The 15,558-nt window shown below is 34.0% G+C and overlaps 1 long non-coding RNA gene across 1 annotated transcript; it reads right to left on the reverse strand.

Moving 5' to 3' along the window:
• Window positions 1–3,433: 3,433 nt before the first annotated feature.
• Window positions 3,434–8,343, reverse strand: LOC139982925 (uncharacterized). Its single transcript, XR_011798430.1, has 4 exons — window positions 8,212–8,343; window positions 6,325–6,423; window positions 4,911–5,033; window positions 3,434–3,961 (listed from the first exon to the last, which is right to left on the reverse strand). It is a non-coding gene; the product is annotated as an uncharacterized lncRNA (long non-coding RNA).
• Between the last annotated feature and the right edge of the window lie 7,215 nt (window positions 8,344–15,558).

A 15,558-nucleotide genomic window follows, 5' to 3' on the forward strand; every position in this document is an offset into this window, starting at 1 on the left:
CATTTATGAATGCTTGGTATATGAAATTCGTTTTAGTTACATGAACAGCCGTCCTGCAATACGCAGAGGAAGTTCTACTTACTCAACATGTTAATAATATTGAACCAATGCCTGTTTCTGTAGACATCGCGAAACTTCTCGGCCCCTGAATGACCACAATATGTTTAAAGGCATTAATCAAAACCATTTATTATTTTTTAGCCTCGCATCGATTTTAATCTTCGTACAACTTTTCCTGATGATCCATGGGTGCATAAAATGTTTTAGGTAATTTCCTAATAAAAAGGAGGGAGGCGGGTGGGCAGAAGGTCGCCCATCAGGGAATCGAACACGAATATCAAGTGAGCATGACACTGTTGGTACATATGACACAAATGGTACATAAAAACCAAATATGATATTTCTAAAATTATATGTCTCGCATATATGGAATATCACTCCGTTATGTATAGGCCCATTCTGGATAAGCGACGGTATAGCCTAATTAGCACAGGTGCTGTGGCCGAGTGGATAAAGGCTGTGGCATATTGAAGTAATGAGGTTTATAGCAACGGGGAGGTTCCGGGTTCGATTCCCCGCCGATTCATAATAAGGTGGGTTTTTACATCCAAGAGCAATCCACGGTTTTCCTGTCTGAAATGACTCTCTAAATTGAAAAGAATCCAAATTTGAGTTTACATGTTGAATTGGAAGCCACCCGACGTGAGAACGGACTTTTCGGACTCTTCAAACGGAGGAGATCATTTCCATTTCAAGTAAAAGAAATGCCTAATAACTTCACGGGCTTAAGAGTAAATCTGATATTAAACTCGTGAATAAAAGCCGGACAATAGGGGGCAAGCGGAGCTCGCGGAAAAAAATTCGAATTGGTTAATTTAATTGTCAGTCCTGAGGCTAATCTCAGTTGATTAAGAATGTCCAATGCCTCCTTTATCATTTATTATCTCTCCTCTGGTTATCACGTTTCGGTCTATATGGCCATAACTTTGTCATAAATCAGTTTTGAAATTGAAGGAGAAGAAAGGTCCGCGTGAATCTATTCATCTGAGATCTTCTTTTGTGCAAAAAGCAAAAGTAGTATGATATCATCATAAAGTGAACCGCTTCCAAATCTGGACGTTTATAACTCACGGTTGTATTACACAGTAACAACTGTAATCAATTAATTATTAAGTGTAATAGCCAAATTATACTGTATCGATTTATTGATCTTTTTTATTTATTTTTATTATCATTCCATCAAGTATCCAAACAATGTACAGTTCATAATAACATATACTTTATGACCATCAGTCAATATTATCCACAACAACCAATAAATCATTTAACTTCAAATAAGGATTTCCAGTTAAGCCATCTGATATCAAAGCATTTTGCTTACAATTAGTTTGATACATAAACATTTCTTTTAGATAAAAATTCTTTACATCAATTTTAACATAGCTAAAGGAAGGTTTCTCTTTTTTAACCTTACTTTTGTAAACACAAAATTTCAGAACCAGAAGGATGTTAATAAACACATAGTCTTTGTACAAATAATTTCCAAACAGAACAAGCTCTTTACTAACTGCAATATTGATATTCAAATTGAATTGAACCCAGTTTTGAAAATCCCTCCATACTTTATGGGTGTGGCCGCATTCCCAAAATCCAAAATAAATGAATTAAACCCTCAACTGCCACACCACAAAAAGTGCACAATGGATCATTGGTTTTGCCAATTTTAACAATGAGAGTAATTGCCCCTAATGTTCTGTGCAGACGAAATTGGAACCAACGAAGCTTCACCTCAGAAGTACATTTCCAGTTGTATGAGCACACCTTATACCAATCTACTTCAGAAAGAAGTGGGGACAAGAGCATGTTCCATTTTTGAATACATTTATATTTGACCTTATAATTTGTTAATAAAGTATTATAAAACCTTTTAGACCCTTTTGACTCCATAAGAACAGTTTTTATATGAAAGCCTTGAAATGGGAGTGCAAGAAAATTATTTCTGGCCTAAAAGACCACAAAAGGATTTCTCTATTGCCTTTTTAATACCATGCAAGTGAAGAAAATTTGTTCTCACATCATATTTTGTAAACATTTCATCAGCGGATAAGAACTCACCCTTAGAGTTTATATACCATGTCTTTGCCAATCTTTATACAAAATGCATATATTACCCACCTTAATTTTTTCACTGTGCCAAATAATGTAACTTAAAATATTTTTGGGGTTGAGCGAAACGGTGAAATCCTTCCAGGCTGAAAAAAACTTTTCCAAAAGGTATTTTTACTTTCTTTAATAGCTGTATCCCAATAAGTACTAGAAGAGTAATAAAGATTACAATTAGGAGTATTCAGTTTATATAAATTATACACCTTACTGTCATTGTTGTATTTAAGCAATTTACGACTCCAAGTAATCTTAAGTGCCCTCTGAAAGGTTCAAATTGAATCATGCCAGCACCATCTTTTGTAACGGGAAGCGCCATTTGATTTTTAATGATCCTATCAACTTTACCTCCCCATACAAAGTTAAAAAACTTGGAATTAATCTCCTTGATAATTTCTTTACTTGGGGTTAGAGTGAAAGAACCAGATGGTTCAATTTTGGCAACAAAATGGATTTAACCACAACTATTCTACCTAAAGCTGTCAGAAACCTCTTTGATCAGTGGTGAATTTGTTTTGTAATAGCTTGCATAGTAGTAACATAATTTACATTCACGATAACATCCAATTGTGTACACAATGTTGCCCCCAAATAACTGAATATATTATCTCCAACCCAAGATAAGTTATAATTCCTACATAAACCATCATCACTACCTTTTTTTGATCCTATCCAAACAGCACTAGTTTTATCCATGTTAATTTCCGAACCAGATATATTATGGAAATTGATTTATTTATCAATTTATTGATCTTTTTTGTTTATTTTTATGACATTTTATCAATTTTGAAATGATGTAATTTTGCAGGTAAAATGTTGAATTTTTCACGACTGTTAGTTTTAAGGAATTTATCCTACTTTGCGTGTGTTGCTAATACATATATATCTGCAAAGTCAAAAAAATTGTTGAAAGATGATACAGTTTATGTTTACTGAACGATCTAAGCAATTGAACGGCACCTTGGTTAGTTTATCTCTTCACGTTCGAGTTGTCTGCCTTTAAATTGAGAGGGTTCACAAACTGCGAGGAAAAGCCAGTTTCCAACTGTCTGTATGGCACGTTTGTATGTTTTGCAACCTACATATCTGTGTGTCTGTCTGTCTTCATGCCAGTGTGTCTGACCGAATACCTTTCCGTAAGCTTTCATTAAAACTCTGTCTTCTGTTATTTGAGCCTGATCATGATCTTATTGAAATATATACCCCCCCTTCCAACCACACCCACCCACACGGCGACAAACAACAAGAAAAAACAAGAGATAAAGTGAAATGCTCTCTTAACTATTTATTATCAACAGAAACGTCAAACATCACACTGTGTAAATTAACTTAAAATGCAAGTACATTATGTTTTGATGATGATTACGTGATATAGTAATAAATTGAATTTAAACAGAATCCAATCGAAATATTCTGGCTTACAAAATAATTCAGTCTTATCTGGGAGAATGTTAACGTTCGAATTTTCAAAATCAGTTTTGATTTTCAATTTTAATGTGTCTGATTGTTTCAGAAATGTAAAATGTTTTTGGCTGAACGTTTCGGCTGCGCTTGTAGAACTATTTAAATTTCCAATGCCATATTGCAGGGACAACAAAACGTAGTGACACGGATAGACAATTTAAGAAGCAACAATTTGGTCACCAGAGGACATGATGGATGTTAAGAAAATGTTGTTTAACCAAAGTAACAAGAAATGAAAAGGCATAGCCAGTGGCCACAGGCAGTACGCTAGAAGAGAGTAACGAGATAAGACGAGAAAACCAGACACAGAGTTCCAAGGAAGTTGTCGCATTTCCTGAAATAAAACATAAAAGGCAAAACAAAATTACTAAGTTTGTGATTTATGGGAAGTTAGTTACTTTAAAGCTTCAAACAAACAAACCATTAAAGCGATACTTTTTTTAAGAATGTTTCAGTGATGGGGTTGATTCAGTATTAAGATTGTTGACGTTACCTCCCCCACCCCCTCCCTTCTCGTTCTCCCATCATCAAAACAAGTTAAACGGAAACATGTGACTGAAATATTCAGCGTCATTTCATCATTCCGAATTTCGAATGAAGGAAAATGTATTTAACCACTGTGTGAAATAAATATTTTTTTCATATTAAAATGCGCCATAGATCTTTTAACATTCCATAATAACTACTTATAACATAATTAAACAAATTAAAAAAAAAAACAAGAAACCTAACTGACTTTCCGCCGCATATCGTAATATTTGTTGTTATCTTGAGTACAGATATTGTTTTACAATTTGATGGATATGTCAATATATCATGGCATGCGGTATATTAAGAGGCTGAACCTTGTAAATATATGGTCATATCCATGATTCGTTCCTGTTCTGCCTTGACGTACAATACTAATTTCCTCCCTCGTGTGTTGTAAAGTCAAATATATGATTAAAATATTTGATTAAAACGCTACTCTTATACCAATGTTACAATAGCCAAATGTCAAACAACTGTGGATACAATGTCCGAGATTTCTTTGTGGTGGATCGTTGAGTGTTGTAAACTCACTACATCAGCAAAATGTATAATTTGACGCAATTATAATAAAAACTTTCGCCAAACAGCATACAAAACAGCCAATTAAAAGGTTGAAAACATCTGTGGACATGATATCCACAGTTCTCACCACCCCCACCCCACCCGCCACCCCACCCCTTTGTATTTTGATAGTTCAATATTATATTTTTATATACACTGCTGAATAATTTGAAAAAAAAAATGATAATTACCTCTACATGTACCCTAGCAGGGACCGTCTTCCTTTGTGCATTCATATTCACCACTGACGCACTGGCACACTTTACATCTACCGTCATGGGTAGTAGTGTACGTAAACGTGTTTGGTGAACAACCTGTACAAAATAACAAAATATGAAAATCATATAAAAAATAACAAAATATAAAAAAATAATATAAAAAATAACAAAAATACAAAATAATACAAAACATAAATTTAAAAAATATAAAAAATAATATAAAAGATAACAAAATAAAAAAAATAATATAAAAGATAACAAAATAAAAAAAATAATAAAAATTACAAAAAATTACAAAATCATCCAGATCTAAAAGAGAAACCACAAACCAATAACAACAACAACATGCATGCATTGTCGATATTTTTAGACTAAAAATGGTAATTAAAAATTTAACATAATAAATTCGGCCTTATAAAACCTTAGCGAACTAAACCTTCCACGTGAATGATTTGATAAAATATATATATATAATCTTGTATAACTGATTTATTTTAATTCCTAATGAATCCTGTGATGTTTTTATAGGGATTCTCGCTAGGATTGGAATCAACCTCTCTGCGTTAAAATTTTGTATCTGGTAATATTCCAGCTGGCATACAACTTCCTATGTTTGTTAACATAGAACATATAATTCCGCACCTAACGCAACACGCAGTATGCACGGGAGTCTATATCGAATTGAGGTCATCGTTCTAGCCCATAGAAGACCCCTTCCCTTCCCCGAAAAGATTAAAACAACATTGAATACAATATCTGTTGCTCCATCTCGTAAAATAATATACCAATCTATAATCTCTTTGATAGCTTTCCGAAAAAAAAATGTATGTATTTGATTTCAAAACTGAAATTGAAACCATTTTGGATTTTGAGGAGAGATGAGCTGTGATGACAAGAGAAAAATGGAATTTCTAAATAAAATTGGATTCCTTAACTCACGCAAAAATCGGAAACATGTTAACTTTCTGACGTCAGTTGACTAACATCGATAATTTGACCAAACCTACTATATAACTAATTAAGATGAAGCGCCATTTATTAAACTAAGTACAAGTCATCCTAACACAAGATATATATGTTTTTGTGATCAAAATTAACGAATAATAAATAAAAGAGTAGTGTACTTTTCCTTCCGATGAAATTATTCGCGCAGACATCGTATCATATAAGAATACATGCAAACGAAACTTACGAGTATTGCCAGAATTGACGTCTCGACTTATTTTCACCATTTGAGATGAACTAAACTATATAAGTGACGCTAATAACCTCTTTCTGTTATGTTATGATTTGACTTTATCGAGGAAAAAAAACAGTAGAATCCAAGACTGTAGAACGCAGTAGCTGTTGGTGACCATTCTGCAACCGTCGGATGCGTGAAACTCACCTGCATTCACCATAGCAAACATGGAGACGGCAGACAGCACTACCAAGACGAGAAAAACGAATCGAACGGAAGCCATTTTGGATTTACGCGTGAGTTGAGCTTCGATTAGAAAAGAAAGAAAGAAAATGTAGATTTTTTTAATTTTTTATAGAAATTTTAAGAACACAAGTCAAGAAGACGTCTAAACTTCTCAATTATAATCTGATTTTTTTTTTACTGTCGGAGTACTGAGGTGTTTTGGACATCTTACATCAAAACGTAAATAAGCTACACACGCACATGGTCCACTAGCACAACGTTAGTGTCCCATTGATACCTATACAGTCTGTAATCAAATTAAATAGTGTAATGCAACGCATAAGTTAATTAATACCTAGCTTTTGTCAAGAAATAATAGATTTGACCTGTTCATAAATCAGCACAGTTTCCTAAACTGTTAGAATAATGAAGGTTTAACAGCCGTTTATTAAGGCCTTCTCACCCTAATATTTTACAACAGTTAATCCCTGATCATTTGGTATAATTTTTACATTCACCTAATCTTTAAGTTTGCAAAATTCAAACAGCCGCTGTCGTGGCACTACAGTGAAACACATATACGTGTCCCATCGGGGACATCCCGTCCACCAACCGGAGCACGTCAATATATTGACAAATAAAGTCACAGGTCCCTATCAATACACATTGGTGTTAACAGCCGTTTATTAATGCCTTCTCACACTAACACTTTACAACAGTTAAACTCTGATCATTTGGGATAACTTGCCACATTCACCCAACCTTTAAGTGTGCACAATTCAAACAGCCGCGGTCGTGGCACTACAGTGCAACACATATACGTGTCCCATCGGGGACATCCCGTACACCAACCGGAGCACTTCAAAACAAAGTGACATGTAAAGTCACAGGTCCCTATCTATACACATTGTTGCATGAAGAATGACTAAAACGAAAGAAAAAAAAACGTAGCGAACACTAAGCCTGTACTTACACTGTACACTTGTGTTTTTGGATATGATTATGAGAACAAAATGAAATTGCATAGCCTGACAAATTTTTATGCCAACATTTTATTTACCTTTGCAGAATTAACAAAAGCGTTCCAAGTTATGATATTTACAAGCATAAGCTTTCATTTTTCTTCAGTGTTGAAATGTATTTATACTTAATAACAATAACAAAAAGCACAAAGAAATTAAACTGCTAAGAGATTCTTTGCGTTATTGATAAAGCAAATGTCCCTTTTGATGCCATGAGACGAACTTTTCTTTCTTTTTACCTTAATGTGGTGTGCAGAAGAATTGAATGCAAATGAAAAATGAAAGAAAAAAATACTTACACTGTATACATACATTAGGAGTGAATCTATTCCTAGTCATTTATAAACACAGAACGGCGGATTTTTGCTTACATGAATAGGTTAACATACAACATATATGAGTTATTAAATATGTCCTATCCGAATAGGAAAACAAAAATCAACTTTCGAGCTACATGAGACTTTTAGGTGAGAATAAGCATTTCATATTTTGGTTCAACTAAATATTACTTTTGTTAATTTAGTCATATAAGATATTCTGCCATCTTGCTGTTTTTGGGTATTCCTTTTCAATATTATTGTTAGTTCTTGAGAGAGTGAACGATTTAAAGAAAAAGATATGACTTTTTTGTTGTTGAAATTGTAGAAAGTCATACTACTTCAAACATGTGTTTTATTTTAACAAGCATTTCCTGGCCAAATTGAATTCATACAAAGGTAAGACCTATCATTTTTAAATTAATAACACAATTTTGAGAAAAGTTTAAAACAACCTCAATTTAAGTGACTATACTACTGAGGACGATTTGACCAAAAAACAAACAGAAATGAAAAAAAAAATCTCTTACCTTGGAAAGCTGACCAAAGATATACTGCTTTTCAATAGTTGTTTGAAAGTTTCAGAATGACTTGAACGTAAAAAGTGATCGCCTTATAAAGGAGACAATTCCTTTTGTCTTTCTTTAATGTTTTATACTAACAAATTCTTCTTTGTTTTTGCATCTTTAAGGTACTTAACTTGTATTCTCGTGGGACAATGATAAGACATTTGCACTTAAGGACAAGGCGTGACATGATATGGGGGAATTAAGCAAACAAATGAGTCGGAAAATGATCTTATATAAAAACAAAATTACTCATCAGAGAGCAAATAAAAATGACAATAATACCATCAACCAAGACCTATTTAGTTGGATTAATTATGTACACAAATTTAAGAAACTGATCAAGCATTATATTTATGGGTCTCATTTACATGGTTACATGTGCCATGGTTTGTAGGATACACATACCTAACATGCTCAGATGGTATACATCATTTAAGCAGAAAGTTGTATTGTTTAACTAACTCGAAAAAGTTGAAAAGTATTTGAATAATTCAGCGGCTAGTACCATTTGGGGGCAGGAGCGGGGTGGTGCAAAGTTTTATGAGAAGGCCATAATACGTGAATGATCTGAAAGGAACTTCACAGATGATTTTGAACTGCAAAATAATTGCTTTTTCTATTTGCAAAGTTTGATTCTTAGCGATGTTAATTGACTTCGAAAAAAAGGTGAATAGATAAATGGATAGATATAAATTTTGCAATATTGAATTTTTAATAACATAGCTTACAGGAATACATAGTTATTTGTGAAATGATGTAACTATAAGAACACAGCACTTAAAATCATGTAGTGTTACACTAACAACTGTTCACCCTGACAAACAATCATTTAAGCAGAAAGTTGTATTGTTTAACTAACTCGAAATGGTTGAAAAGTATTTGAATAATTCAGCGGCTAGTACCATTCGGGGCGGGAGCGGGGTGGTGCAAATTTTTTATGAGAAGGACATAATACGTGAATGATCTGAAAGGAACTTCACAAATGATTTTGAACTGCAAAATAATTGCTTTCTCTATTTGCATAGTTTGATTCTTAGCGATGTTAATCGACTTCGAAAAAAAGGTGAATAGATAAATGGATAGATATAAATTTTGCAATATTGAATTTTTAATAACATAGCTTACAGGAATACATAGTTATTTGTGAAATGATGTAACTATAAGAATACAGCACTTAAAATCATGTAGTGTTACACTAACAACTGTTCACCCTGACAAACAATCATTTAAGCAGAAAGTTGTATTGTTTAACTAACTCGAAATGGTTGAAAAGTATTTGAATAATTCAGCGGCTAGTACCATTCGGGGCGGGAGCGGGGTGGTGCAAATTTTTTATGAGAAGGACATAATACGTGAATGATCTGAAAGGAACTTCACAAATGATTTTGAACTGCAAAATAATTGCTTTCTCTATTTGCATAGTTTGATTCTTAGCGATGTTAATCGACTTCGAAAAAAAGGTGAATAGATAAATGGATAGATATAAATTTTGCAATATTGAATTTTTAATAACATAGCTTACAGGAATACATAGTTATTTGTGAAATGATGTAACTATAAGAACACAGCACTTAAAATCATGTAGTGTTACACTAACAACTGTTGACCCTGACAAACAATTGTTACCAATATTTGTTTCAACAATAGCTCTTTCTTTGTTTAATATTGTCTTCTTTCTTTGTTTTTAGCTGACTCCGTCTTCTAAACCAAACAAAGAACTCCTTTGTTTTATTTCTTGACAATCAAACATGTTCATTCTGTTCTATCTTAAGTGACTCACCCTTTCGTTAAAATATGTATCGCCAAGAACCGGTGGTGGGGTGAAAAGGGAGGGGTTGAGGTCTGGGGAAGGTCGAGGGAGATGTCTGTGGAGGGGTGAGGGAGGGTTAGATGAGACCATTTTTTTATATCAGTCATTTCATTTATGAATGCTTGGTGTATGACATTCGTTTTAGTTACATGAACAGCTGTCTTCCAATACGGAGAGGAAGTTCTACTTACTCAACATGTTAATAATATTGAACAAATGTGTGCTTCTGTAGACATCCTGAGACTTCTCGGCACCTGAATGGTAATAAAATGTTGAAATGGCATTAATCAAAACCATTTATGCATTTTTAGCTTCGCATCGATTCCAAGAATCTTGCTTAATGGAGTATGAAATATGAATTATTTAGTTTTAATCTTCGTACAACTTTTTCCTGATGTTCCATGGGTGCATAAAATGTTCTATATAATTACCTATGGGCTGGAATTTTTCTCACAATATTGAGCATTTTCAAATGGAAGTTTGCTTCTCAACAAAAGGAGACTTTTGCACCAAAAAAAGGATACAAGCTTCTTCATTATCAAAATGGATACAGGGAATTTTTTCTTAACTAAACAATTTCACTTTGATGTTTTTCACAAAATTGGGGTACGTACCCCCTCCCCCCCCCCCCTCCAACCCATCCTCCCCACTGCTCCGGTTCAGATGCGCTGATGCGATAGAGCCTGACGGTAGATTTTGAGCCAAATATGATAAGGAAATAGGACTAGAAAGCGTCCTATGCAAATTAGAGCGTGGCGCATAATTCGATTGGTCGCTTTGATTTATATCAGCAATGATATTACCACTCAATGACCGGTCAACAACACTCCGGACAAGAGCTATTAGTTTTGTTCACGTTGTTTTTCTTTTAATTTCGAAAACTAATTGCAATAAGACAAATTTACTTTTCGGCCTTCCGTTTGTAATCCCACTTACCGTAATAATCATCAAATCACCAGTCCTTGTATAATTAGGACCTACAAAAAGAAAGCTATGTCAACGCAACTGGAACATAATGAGTGACCAAATTTAGTCAGTTTTTGAAAGTATTCTTTCGGCGGTTGACCTGATAATTTAAAGTTTTGTTTGTATTTTTTTTAACCAAGATTGACTTTTTTGATCTTTTATTATTTCTTCCAGAGGGACGGATTATCTTCCTTGTCAGGGTATTAAACATTTGCACGAATTATCACAATTTTAATTTGTTTTTTGTTTTGTATTTCGCACTATATCGGGAGTTTGACCTTAGATTGTGTAATTCTGTCAACTTTCTCTGTAGGGGTTGTTAATGGCGGATCTACTGTCATTCCTCCATAGGTACGGTACATACCGCCATAGCTTTCCGCCATATGTTTCAATCATTTCCGCCATGGCGGAAAGGCTGGATAACTATAATGGTTGAAAGGTACACTGTAGGAACTGTAGGAACCATGGTGTACAGGAATGTATCTGTGAAACTTTCTTTGAATTGCTGTGAAGGATAGGTCAGTACACCGTCTTCAAATGTGACGGCTCGCTGGGGAATTAATTAATACACAGTCTTTAATGTACAGGTTTCAATTGTAAGTTCGTAAGAGTCAATACACTGTCTTCAAATATATAATACTTGGTTGAACAAATCGAAATTAATTAAGCTGATTGTTTATTAAAAAGACGGATTTTGATTCTCGATTAAAATGACCGATTTTGTGGACGTAGGTAGTGTGAAGCGAAGCAACATAAGTGCATGTATGCCTACAGTGCACCCACAATAAATGTTCTCTTACCGCCATACAAAAAGTGCGAGATAATACGGCGGAATGGCCCTTTTCTATGGCGGGAAAGAGCACATTTTTTATGACGAAATGTACCGCTGGCGGAATGAAAAAGCCCCCTTCTTAATTAACCCAATGTGCACGTTGCAATATACTTGTAAACGATAAACATTTACCATACAGTGAATTCATCTACTTATAAAGTGGGAACATTTGACTCAAGTTTTGACGGAAAACAAAACCTGTCCTTGATATAGTTGTTCATTTATGACGTCACACTTGTTTGCTTCAAGTTCGCTCTGGATCAAAATGTAAAATGAACTTCAAATGATCAGATATCAAAACAAACAAACACACAATAATAATTATAATAAAAATGAAAGCAGCAAACAGCTTTATGACTTAAACAAAAAATATACCTTACTGTTAAAACTGCATTCCTCTTTTCAAAAGTAGCTAAAAGTAGCAAAAATAGTTAAGATAAAGCTAACTACCAAGTTATTTAAAACAGAACACATAAAAAATATAAAATATACTAAACTATTATCTATCTGCTACAGGCTGTCGCTTGTCTCAAAACAGTTTAACATTAAAGTCAAAATAAAGGTCTCTTTTCAAAAGTGAAATATAGCTAAGATAAAGCTAACAAGTAAGTACTTTAAAATAAAACACATACAAAATATAAAATATAATAAACTAATAGCTATCTGCTAGAGGATGTCGCTTGTCACAAAACAGTTAAACATAAAAATCAAGATAAAGTTCTCTTTTCAAGGGCGAAATATAGCTAAAGTAAAGCTAACTACCAAGTTATTTAAAATAAAGTACATAATAAATATAAAATATACTAAACTATTATATATCTGCTACAGTCTATCGCTTGTCCCAAAACAGTTTAACATAAAATACAAGATAAATTTCTCTTTTTCAAAAGCGAGATATAGCTAAGATAATGCTGACTTACCCAGTTATTTAAAAAAACACATAAAAATATAAAATATATTACAATATTATCAATCTGCTACAGGCTGCCGCTTGTTCCAAAACATTTTAACATAAAGTACGAGATAAAGTTCTCTTTTTCAAAAGCGAAATATAGCTAAGATAGAGCTAACTTCACAGTTATTTCAAATAAAACACATAAAAAATATAAAATATACTACAATATTATCAATCTGCTACAGGCTGTCGCTTGTCTCAAACCAGTTTAACATTAAAGTCAAGATAAAGTTCTCTTTTCAAATGCGAAATATTGCTAAGATAAAGCTAACAAGTAAGTTACTTAAAATAAAACACATTAAAAATATATATATATATATACTAAACTATTATCTATCTGTTACAGGCTGTCGCTTGTCCAAAAACAGTTCAGCATAAAGTACAAGATAAAGTTCTTTTTTTTTTTCAAAAGCGAAGTATAGCTTAGACAAAACTAACAAGTAAGTTATTTCAAATAAAACTATAAGAAAACATTCCATGTGCAAGTTTACATAAACAAATAATGTCCAGTTAGACTTCACATGAACTCCTATAAATGCACTACAGGGGATAAATGAATAAGGCTTCTGTTGTAATTATAAAATGCGACAGTACTAAGGTCACGGTTGAAACAAAGGTTTTCTTGAGGTCACGTGATCCATCATTCGTAATATATTGCAATAATGCGGTCTGAACTGAGCGATTTAACTTAAAATAAGTTTTGATCTTGGATCCATATCGCGTGATGACTATAAAGTATTCTTGGAATATATCTAAGAAAAAAAGATATTGGCTGCAAATGTAACTTTATTTTCAACTCTGCCAGACTTGAACAGCATGAAATATATAAATAAAGTCAAATATTTTACTTTCTTTCTATGAATTGTTTCTCTGTATGAAAATGTATATCAAATGTGTATCTTTTCGTATTTCTTCAAATGTTCTACCTCTTCAATGAAAAAATTGTTCATAATGGATCCTAGAAATATACATTTGGAATATATTTTGACTTGCCAATATTCTACGCATTTCTAGTGCCATAAAATTGAAATTTTTATTTGTCAAAATATTACCCCCCCCCCCACCAATTGGATAAATTACAAGTATCTTTTAAATACAAAAATTCATCTCAATTGCAATGGTGACATCACAAATGTTTCCAGATACTTTTAGAAAATTTCAGGTTTTTTTTTTTGGATTAAAGAAAAATAAATTTACCCTCATTAATGCAACATGCTATTCTATAGGGTGTGGTATTTCCCCTAAAAGAAACTGAAGATAATTTCCACAACTTATTTTAAAAGAATGAACTTCAGCCACCTGAAGTCTCCCTCTTAACATGTTAATCTTACTTTCTTTATGACTTCCATCTGAACTCAATGTTTATACACGCTACATGATTTTAATGTTGCCAGATACGTCGTCGCCAAAGAACTTTATCGTATGACTTTGTGACCTTTACGAGACAAGCCACGCTACACGCTACATGCATGGAGAATTATTAATAAGCGAGCGTTTCGGTAAGTGACCTTACTTGTATTAAATTATTTCCTCACAGTTTATATCGAAGAGGTCAGAGTACATCGGATACGTTACGATATGTTTTGTAATAAGCTGTTTCCGCCGTAAGGCGCTTCAGCGAGCCAGGGACGAAAGCCCCTGACCGGTAAAAATAAGACCCCATGGTTTGAGATCTGAAAATTTGAGCGTGTGTAAATATGACTTAGAGAACTTGAGAACTTTGTGGGCCTGGTCTGGGAGACGTGCTGAACGTGGCTGGAGAATGGCAGGATGGAACGTAGCATGTTTGGAGGGAGGCGATGAGTGGTGGCTGGCTTCAAGGACTGGATTGGCGTAAAATAGCATAGATTGTCTTGTAAATAGCTGTTTCCGCCGAATGGCGATTCAGCGAGCCAGGGGCGAAAGCCCCTGACCGGTAAATAAAATACTCCTAAAATGAGAGATCGGAAGTGAGAGATTTATTTTTAAATTTGAACTTTGTGGGCCGGGTCGGAGAGACACGTGGCTGGACGGTGACAGGAAGGTAGCATGTTATGGTTGGAGGAGGCGATGAGGCACATCGGGGCAGTGATCTGACGTCTTACACTTTTCGATTCTATCCTAATTATATATATATATATATTTATATATTGTATATACATAAAGAACATCACACCAGACAAATTCCACTTCACGACCGGTTTCGTCCTTGTGGGACTCATCAGGCAAAGGTAGGAATCGAACTCCCGGATCTTGTGTCACAGACCGAAGTCATTACCACTCGACCACAGTGATTCTACTGGTGTGTGAATGCGTTTAAATTGGCTTTGTATAACTGTCATTGAGAGCGTATAGCCCAAGTGTTATAATTGTACAGAGTGCACCCCTGGTGCTTTGAATCTGACAATTTACACAGTATAACCACTCTTTAATAAAGGCAAGCCAAGCCGTAAATAAGAAATGAATGTGTAGCAAATGGTATGACAGATATCACAAACAGAGACGCCTATAATGATAAACAAAATCCCTCCCCGAACCGTGAAATACAAAATTTTTCATTTCGCCTGATAGGCTGTTATCATGCTCAGGGTGTAAATCATTCAAGTAACAAACTAGAGACAATTAGGCTCTAATTAGGCATCGAAAACAAAACTACTGGTGCTTGTATGTTTAATGTTTCATCGCATTTGGTTTTATCTTTATTTTGCTTATTTGTTTTCACGGAGGAGAGGATGTGGATCGACTAATCAACTCAGGATACTAAAC

This window comes from Apostichopus japonicus, chromosome 16 (genome assembly GCF_037975245.1).
Source record: "Apostichopus japonicus isolate 1M-3 chromosome 16, ASM3797524v1, whole genome shotgun sequence".
NCBI lineage: Eukaryota > Metazoa > Echinodermata > Holothuroidea > Aspidochirotida > Stichopodidae > Apostichopus > Apostichopus japonicus.